This window comes from Anser brachyrhynchus (genome assembly GCF_964034855.1).
Source record: "Anser brachyrhynchus genome assembly, chromosome: 12".
Lineage (NCBI taxonomy): Eukaryota > Metazoa > Chordata > Aves > Anseriformes > Anatidae > Anser > Anser brachyrhynchus.
In genome coordinates this window covers 15642662-15652671 of record NC_137707.1, presented here as the reverse complement: position 1 = coordinate 15652671, position 10010 = coordinate 15642662, and the positions used below count along the sequence as shown (strand labels likewise).

The 10010-nt window shown below is 39.4% G+C and overlaps 1 protein-coding gene across 1 annotated transcript in view; it reads right to left on the bottom strand.

Moving 5' to 3' along the window:
• Window positions 1-2637: 2637 nt before the first annotated feature.
• The window catches only part of LOC308176830 (uncharacterized protein), a 472043-nt gene continuing 464670 nt past the window's right edge, over window positions 2638-10010 (bottom strand). Inside the window, exons 18-20 of the mRNA XM_080553100.1 lie at window positions 8364-8528; window positions 8036-8147; window positions 2638-7283 (exon numbers count right to left, since the gene is read on the bottom strand). The gene's annotated coding sequence lies outside the window, so the exon portion shown is untranslated. The remainder of the gene's footprint in view (window positions 7284-8035; window positions 8148-8363; window positions 8529-10010) is intronic.

Below are 10010 nucleotides of genomic sequence, written 5' to 3'. Positions count from 1 at the left end.
AGCATGCTTGCCTAGCAGGGGCAATAACCTGCAAGAGAGCGAGCAAGCGTGCATGAAGCTTCCTTCTTTAACCAGTACAGATGCTGACAAAGGAGGCTGCATCTCTTGCCTTCTCTGAACTTAATCCCAGCAATTTAAAGCAGACTTGTGGAAAAAAAAAAAAAAGACACAAGTGAATCCGAAGTTACTCTAAAATGCAACTCCAAGGACACATTAGTTCCACTAGAGACAAAGTATAAGCCAGATGTAATAGGTCGAGTTATAGTCAAAAAGATTGCACAGAGAAAGAAAGAATTAATAATTCCTAATTTGGCATAACACGACGTTCCCAACAGCTCGTCTCTCCTTCCAGTAATTTTGTCTTGGCAATGTACATATTCAAGAAATCATTGCACAAAACACACTTTCTGTTGGAAAAAAAAATAAAGAAAGTAAAGCACCTTTCTTTGTAATATTGTCATTCTGAAAACTAAAGAAGCTTTTACTAAAAGGTAAAATATGCCTTCAAAACACCAAGGGACAAAACCTCATTCATTCCTTACTTGTTTAAGAATTACTAAAAAGAAACATTCTGCAGAGGGCTAAGGCAACAGTAATTTAGACAATAACAAATTGAGTGTTGTAAGAATAACTATCCCATTGAATAAAAGAACTCTGGCAAGAAACTTCTCACATGGCATTCAACATACTTTCAAATAAATGACTGAAGTATGCAAGTTCAATTACTTCAAAAATAACGACTTTCCAGCGGTTTACCATAATGACAACACTGTATAGAAAGATACAATAACTCTTTGTAGCCTAAAAATTGTCAGTTTCATTTTACAAAGATAACTTCCAAAAGCATCTTGTCGTGACAATCAAGTTTTGAGGAAAAAAACAACCTGTCATTTGATAAATAGATGAAATTAACTGTCATGAAAACCACTTAAGCGCTCCTCTTTCCTGTTATCCTTCTCATCTCAGCAGTAACTGATAAGAAGATTTCAGGGAGGTTCAGTCATTGATGGCAGGATCTAGAAAAGAAATAATTTTACAAACAGTTATCATTCACATTCACAGCTTCTAGTTACTGTATTTCACCAACTTGCACTTAATTAGCTTCCTTCTGCCTCTGATATGAGCACAATGGACAAACTACTTCATAAAAATCACTGCTCACTGCTGCAATTACACCTTACACCAAGGAATTGCCATGGTTGCATCCTATCACATTAATAGTGCCTATAAAGGTATCATTAACAGGGTCCTGTTATCTCCCACCTATGAATTGCTGATACCAGCCAGGGTGTTAACCAGCAGGAAATTGGACTTGAGTCATTATCATGCAGTTCTTTACTTGTGGCCTATGCTTGAACTTGAAACTCTTACATTTCTGTGCAACTTCTAGAAAACATACCACTTGTCCACAGCACAGGAACAGATGCAACAGCTGCCACAGAATTTGAGAACAACGATCACAGCATATTTTCCAAAAGCCATTATCTGAGGCTTTATTTGGCTAAGGAAGCAGCTTCTTTAAGAGGAAAGAAGAGTATGGATTAGTCAATGAAAAGACCCGAACCTCATATCCCCAGGACTCTGTATGACAATCCCACTTCCAACATTTCCACATTAAAGCTGTCATAGCACACCTGGCAGATTTCTAGTTGGCATCTTCCACGTTCTAGGTTCCTCACATCAACTAGCCTCAAATGGCAGCTGAGGTTTTAATGCCAAGAAACACCTGAATGCAAACTGCGTCTGCCTTCCACCTTTCTCTAGGCCACACTGCCACTTAGGTCACTGCACTGACGTAACAGCTACGCTGTCTTCTACTGCACTGCAGCAGCACACCTACTGACGTGACGACAGGAATCGAGGGGTCTTCAGCCCTACAGGAACCTAGCTGCCTTCTTGGTTAGCAACTGGCATCCTTTTCCATGACGAGCATCGTAAGGACAGAGCATATGGTCCTTCGAAGGGACATCAAAATAAATATGACAGGTCAGTGCAATCATCATATCGAATGAATTCAAATGATGCCATATCTAAAATGAAATGTGTGCACATAATAAAGATTCAAATGACAAAAAACCCTACCCTTTATCCCTCTCTGAATTATTTATGAATTCTGCAACTCCAGCTGTTGCCACCAGCCCAAGGACATTTCTTCATTTTGGGAATGACATTCCATATTAAAAGATAAGTTAACAAAACAAAAGGACACCATGGATCTTCCTTAAAAAACATTGGAAAGCACAATACATCTTTCTCCAGCATTTACCAAGGAAAATAATCAACAATCAATTAAGCTTTTGTTTCTCAACTTGTTCCCATAATTCTAAACACAGATTTCAACACTCATGCATTAACTCAGCCATGCCTTTCTAACTGCAGCAGTAAGACTAGACCCTCAAAGCACCTTGGGTCCTCCTCACAGACTTTTAGGGTTATCTCCCTCTAACAGTTCACCATAAACACCAAGGCACCTTACAAAGCACTCTGCAATTCTATCACTACTTAAATTAGGGAAAACTTTCAGTACATAATGTGGTCTTTCTAGAAAAAGTTAATATTCTGCATGCACGTAAATGCTTTTGATGATAAATTTTTTGTGCATAAATTAAAACCAAAAGAAACAGCAACTTCAAGGCATGCAATTTAAGGCACAATACAGCTTTCAAGTAGCTATGCCATTTAGATTAGCAAATGCCAGATGGTAGTGACCACTTAACAGACTGTTAGCTCTTAGATTTCTAACTAACAGTATGGGGGGGAAGCTTAGCCAGTAAGCATGACTTCCATCACCTACACTTCCATATCCTCCCGCATTCTGCACATGACCCTAAATATTAACCCTAACCTATATTGAGCCCCGTATGATTTACCAACAGCTTCTTCTCTGCTACAAATAAGATAATCCCTTGTTGCCCACAACCTTTATTTCATAGTGATTCCTCCTCTTCTTTCGCCTAACTGATCTGCAGTTGCGTTTATGTCCTGCTCCTAGGAGATAGATACCAAATGCCACAAAAGCATTTAAGATTCATTTTGTTTGTTTTATCCTCCTTAGTCACCTGAAAGCATACTAGCAATTGTAGCAGTTCTAATGCTAAAAGCAGATGTAGGGAGAAATGTAAGAGATTTCAAGTTCCCATCACCAGAAATCTCTGGTATCACCAGCAGAGCTCCCAAGCCATTTGTCAGCTTCCTGTGGCCGAGAATGTGCCACTTGGCCTCAGTGCCAAGCACGTCCTCAGGCCTGAACCAGACTGCCATGCAGGCAGGTATTTAATAAGCAAACTTTGTCTCAGGGAAAGGTGGCAGAGCAAGAGGAGCTACCTGCGCTGCAAGTGAAACAAGCCAATGGTTTTCAAGCAGAGCCCACTTTGGTTCGGCAGGACCTCCAGCAGTTCAGCTTTTGTTCAGCTTGGTAACACTGAGCTCATACACTGTTATCCAGGAAAAGCAGATGTGGTTAAAACAAACATTTATTTGCCCTTCGGTCTGCATTAGAACTGGCACTGAGCCCTGACCAGCCTCCCTCTTCCTTGCTGCTGTGGGAAAACTACCAAAAGACCACCTTCCCTTCCCACCTCCTGCTGTTGGCAAAAAAAAAAAAAAAAAAAAAAAAAAAAAAGCACAGAAACAAAGAAGACAGTCAGAGAATTTGGGATGGGTAGAACACCATTGAGCTGTTTAACCAGTTTAAGCTTAACCTCCACGAGCACCAAATTCTCGTGATGGCTGTTTCTGTAGCAGAGGTTATTACTCCCTCACCACTGACACTTCACCAGTATTTTGCAAATCCCTGGTGTTGTGCGCAATCCCTCTCAAACTAAACAAATGTACATTGCATCCTTCTGCAAATTAACAAATTAAAAAACTGTAACATCTCTCACGTTCCAGGGTTGCCATTTAACTCTCAATGCCACAGGTTCTCCAGTGCCTTCTGAAAGTACCTTCTAGCTGTGCTAGAGGAATGACATTTGCAAAAATCACCTGTGTGAGGAAGCATCCTTCTGAAGATTTTCACGAGCTACTCGGATGCAATTGAAGTCAGTCCTCAAAAAATAAGGAAAGTCATCTTTGTGCCCAAACACGCTCACTAAACGCTCCTGGCTATGATATTGTTTCATAATTGACATATTGTACGCAAACATTCCAACAAAATATCTTGTCGCATGTCACTGGCTTACACAGCGACTTATGCCTAGTGCTTTTGCAGAGCTCTCCCAATGTTGCGCAGTGCCTTTGAATACAAATGACAAATTGATCCCTTCACATGATAATTTTTTTTTAGCGTTCGATATTTTTAATGTTAAGAAAATTGTACCTCAACATGGTCTTTAATCTAATCCTTACCCTGAACAACTGAAGTACATCTGTATTAATCTATTAGATGCTTTTCCACACCACACCTATGGCACTGCATAAATTACTGTAATTTAAATGAATTACTGCTTGAAAATTCTCATTCTGTAAGAAACGCGCGGTGTTACAAGGCACCAGTAAGAAAAATGTGCACTATGGTAACTAAGTTTTATAATATCGTATATCTAGGTTCTCATAAACCAGCTATTCTAAATAGCTGTTAAAGGACAAGAATATTAGACCGATCATATAGAACACACATCAATATGTCCAAGAAGTCAATAATATGAAATTAAATCTACAGTTTATTTAGATACATTTCCATGCTCATGTATGCGGAATCCACTTTAAAAATGCCATTAGGCAAGCTGAAGAATATTATTGCAAAAGACAACACCAAGAGTAATTCTATCTCTGCCCTGGATAACTTGCATTTTTCTCTTTAATCATCTGATCCGCTGAACTGCACAGAAGAAAGAGAACTTGGAAACAAAAATAAAAATAAAGAAACCACCACCAGCAACAGAAACCCCACCTAAGTTCTTTTGTTACACTATGCTGCATACTGCTACTGTTTAAGGATGACTTCTTTAAGACTGCACACTTCCACTACCTAACAGTGAAGAATGAAAAGCTTCTTGCTACAAGCTAAAAAGAAAGTCTTTACCATGCTCCTTGAAGAGCTCATTTTCACATTACTCAGGCTTCATTATGCTGAATCAATATTCGTTTAGTCACTGGGGTTATTGACATATTTTAAAATAAAAGTATACCCTTCAGCTACTGCACTCATTACGGGTAATTTGTCTTGTCAGGGAGCAGGGAATATTATCCCAGTCTTTCAGGGGCTGACAGCCCATGGAAATACCTCCCCTTGGTTACAACTGTAAATAATTTTAAGGTAAAATATTGAAAAATCAATGACTGTTTCCTGCAATCTGTCACAAACAAATCAATCATAATCTCCACAGCCAGAGAGTATGATTTGAAGGAGATGAGAGCAGATGTAATTCTTGGCTGGAATCTCTCATTTCAAAATCACTTCACATAATGGTGTCATCATTTAAACACTTAGCAGTCACTGCAACTGCCACTCATAACATCTAGTTGGACAAAACCGCAAGGAAGAGGAGGAGAAATGCCATCGCTGTTATGTAAACAAACATCTCATTTAAATGGTTGCAACATTAGCAAATTGCATAGATATAACAGCTAGGCTCATCTCTCCACAAAAGGTCCACTACGCTTTTCTTTCTCAATGGGAGATTCTCTATAAATTAGCTTCTTAAAATGCAAAGTGTTTTAAAACAAAAGTAGGCTTCACAAAACGCACGTAATAATATCTGGCACTAATGCTGTTTCTAAAAATATTTCAGTCTCATTCACTCCAAATTGCTCCTAACAGAATTACACATCAAATTCTCATGAGATTGAGCAAGGAAAATTGTCTAAAGTCCCTCTGTCTTTTTAAGACCAATAAGGATCTCAATGCTTCTTTGTCCTCTACATATTACGTTTCACATTTAATTTTCATTAAGCACACACCTACTCAACTTTAGCATAGGTAACACCACTGCAGAGTACAGGTGAAAAAAAAAAAGTCATAACCTACATAAATTAATTGAGAGTATATTTTCAACTTGCACTCAAAGAGATTAACTGTTGTATATGGAATTACATTTGTATAAAGGATCAATTTATACATAAAGAATTAAGTACTGTGCAGTCAAAATGCTATAAACTGATCTTTGTAAACGTGAATCATTTGTGTAAAATGAATCTATTTTTATAGAGGAACACTAATACTTGGACTCAAATTATTTCTTCATTCGTCCTCTACCTCACCCCAGACTACATTTTCACCCTGACACCGCAGTGCTCGAGACACTTCTGTGCAGATCAGCTGAGATAAAAAACAGCAGACAGGATGCAATTGTTGTGCAACTGCAACTGTGGGCCTAAGCCTGCATTCCTTGCACAAACAAAATTCCCAAACGCTCACCGAGTGTTTCACTTCAGAGCCTATAATTTGAGCTCTTACTCCTTAATGTGCAGAGCTCGTTATCACATATTCATTTTAATCACATTAACCTTAACAACTCATATTTCTGAGTATTTATCTTGCAACTGTAGGACTAAGGAAAAAAATGTAATTGAAAAGATGGAATTATTTTCTCTTTGCTTGCAAAGATTATATATATATAATATATATATATGTATGTATAAAAGCCTCTGCAACATTGTAATTCCTTTCAAGTAGGTTTTACGTCTATCTTCTACATGGAAAACACATCTCTAAGACTAATTCTTTATTGATAAACATCAAAATCACTGTTGTTTGTAGCAGCTAGAGAAATTATCTTCTCAGCAAAATAAACTATTAAAAAGGGAAAACAAAGTCTCGGCCAAGAAGAAACAGTTATTGCCTTAGAGTCTAACCAAGTGCAAGAAAACTGCAAATACCAGCTGTGAAGTCAATCAACTTATCCTGGGGAAAGGCCACTCTATTGTGAAAGGAAGCAGGGGGTGGGAGGAAACAATCACAAAAAAAAAAGAAAGAGGAAAAGAAAAAGGTAAAAAAAAGAGCAGCTCCTACTAATGAGTTGCCATACCTCACTATGGAGGACATTTATTTCTTTTCCCTGGATGAAATCTGGAGTGAAGCTATCTGATCGACAGACAGCCTCAGCTCGTCAGCCCTTTTAAATCCCCTCACTGGCCAACAGACTCTCAGGGAGTGAGACCCCGCTTACCACATGAAGCCATTCCAGGACGGAGAAGCAGCGTGCCATACTGAATACGTCAGCATCTTTCCCCAGCGCCGCTCCCCTGAGCCAGGTTGTTATTGCTCACGACAATCACGCAATTAGGTGGGTCAGGAATCACAGAAGACAGAAGAGATCCATTCTTCCTGCACGCCAGTTATCCTGTTCATAAAAAAAGAAGGCAATGACTCTTTCTCTTCATTGTAAGGCACTTAATAAATATTAATAATAATAAAGTCAGTCACATCTCCTAGACAACACTGACAAATGTTTTTTTTTTTTTTTTTTTTGCAATTTTTGACACTCACTGGGCTCAGGAGGGAGAACCCACAAGTTCAAGATGGAAAAAGACTCAGTTCCGTACTTGGACGCAAGAGGTCACAGAGGGCTGCACCGCAGTGGACATTACACAACAGTTCCCCGACAAAGGAAGCCCTGAGAAGAGCGAGCAGCACACGCGGCAGCACTACAGATGTTCATGGAGATTTCAGGGGTCGGCACTATGAGCACTGTTTTCTGCTGGATAAAGCAGTAAGTTGCCGTAGCAGCCAAGAGGACTGTGAAGGACAATACACATGACTTTCTGGTCAAGAAGAACTATTCCTTGAATGAAAAGGTATTTCTTCATTGTATCTTTCTCAAGTCACAAAAGAACTATGGGTTATGGAAAACACTGAAAAAAGAAAAGATGATGGCTTAAAAAAAAAAAAAAAGCTAACGGTACTTCTTCGATTACCCAGCTTCTCAATTTACAATTCTCACTCATACTGTTTATTTAGGCCACTAGTATATGCTCATTTATTAAATGCTGCTCCACACAATCAAAGAGCAATAAAAATTACACAGTGCATATTTATATCATAGTCACATCATGCAGTATTACTGATAATATTACACTATTAACAACACTCTACCTAATAAGTTTATAAAATCTTCTTGTTTGGGTGTTACGGAAAGACAAACCCTGCCTTCCATCTGTGTCCTTCCCTTCTTCAGCGCTGATTACACCAGTCTCACTGAGCTCATCTGGAGAGGGGAAAAAAAAAAAAAAAAAAGAAAAACATTAGCTAATTACAATGTTTGCTATCTGCACCACATGACAGTCTAAAAAGAAATACTGATGTATCTGGAAACATGAATTCTGCTTTTTGTTAGAGACCAAACTCAGTATCACAAAGCACAGTGCCACTTCTGCAATGCCTTACTCAATGAATCATAACGTACACAAAACATATCACTTACCATTAACTCTGAATAGAACTTAATACGGTTAAAAATTGTGGCAAGCCAAAACACATTCTGGCTTTGTATGAGGTCTCCTCCTGCACTCAGGTGTGCTTGCTGGGATGGACTGCTGGATTCATCCTCCCCTTCGCGGCCCTCACCGCCTCTCCTCTTGGCTGCGTTCTATCAAGCCAAAAAACAGACATAGGGTGAACAGGGAAATGGAATAAGAATATAGTATTTGCCACTAATTGAGACAGATTTCCCTTACAATCAAGGATTAAGGACCGAGTAACACAAGGGTTCCTTCACCCATTGATCTAGCGTGCTTGTTAAATCCCACGGACACTGTTATCACCACATCCCCCTGGATGATGTTCAGTTCTGTGTTTTCTAAGAGGTGCACCACAAACAAGAGCATGCGGCAACCAAAGGTCTACGGAATATGGACATTTAACGGCAATTAACTAATGAATCAGTAACAGCATAAATAACTTTCTTTTGCTTAAAAACACAACAGTCTAATAAATCATAGGAGCGCGGACAACAACTGCAACCTGAGTGTTTTGAAGCTGTGCAAAAGGTTCCAGGTAGGCAAACAGAGGCACGGAGGTTACAGGAACAAACCTACACCATATGACGTGCCAGAAGCTGAGGGAGGAAGCTAGCCCAGGACTCAATATTCCTAGTCCCTTACCTACTACCAGGTCTTCCCCGTCACCTTCTCAGGCAACATAAAAGTTCCCCAGCATTTCTGCAGCCTCCTCTCAGATAACTACCTGCATTTCCTCAGTTTCAGTTCTACCCAGGGTCAGAGGAGCACACTTCATACCACAGAGAATATCAGCTAAAGTTTAGCTGAAGCAAGAAATTAAATACCAAAATAAACTTTAGGAAAAGCAAAAAGCAAGCAGAACAAAAATGCCTTAAAAGTAGCTTTTCCAACCTCGTCTCCGCAGAGCTGTCTGCTTCCCAAGAGATCCACGCAACCTAAAGCATGCTGACGCTCGGAGAGGCTTCGGCCCTCCCTAACCAGCCAGGGAGCCAGCACAAAGTAATTCTTACACCGTTAATATCATAAAGAAGTTGTAGGCATCTTTTTATAATGACAGAGTATTCTTAATAAAAGCTTCAAGCAGGTTTTATAGCTGCATATTATCCAATGAAACCAGTAATAAACAGCACTGTAGCATTATTTAGTGCAACTCCAATACGCCAAGAGTCACAACCTCGGTTTTATTTATCACGGCGGCTAAAATGTTACTTCTTAGCTTTACAGTAGCAGCCAAGACTGTAGCTGTTTTATCCCAGCACACTGCCATCTGGATACTGATACTTTGTTATGGGATATGAAAGAAGAGCGTAGTTACCTAACGCAGCTTAATTGAAAACAGAAGACATAAATATTACACCAGGCATTATTCTACACAAAATTAAATGTGAAGGGCACGAGAAGTTTCAGAGATGCTAGCAGAGACTATTTCAGAGGTAAATGCTGAATTCCTGATGTGTGACAGAAACACTGAGAAATACTGAAAAAGATACGCTCGTGAAACGAAAGCTGGAAAATGCACCCTTTGGGGAGGGTAGGAGTGCGATCGGTCACAAGTTAGGTAGCATAGTGAGATTTCTGTTATGATCATCTGGATCCAGCTTGAAAGACCT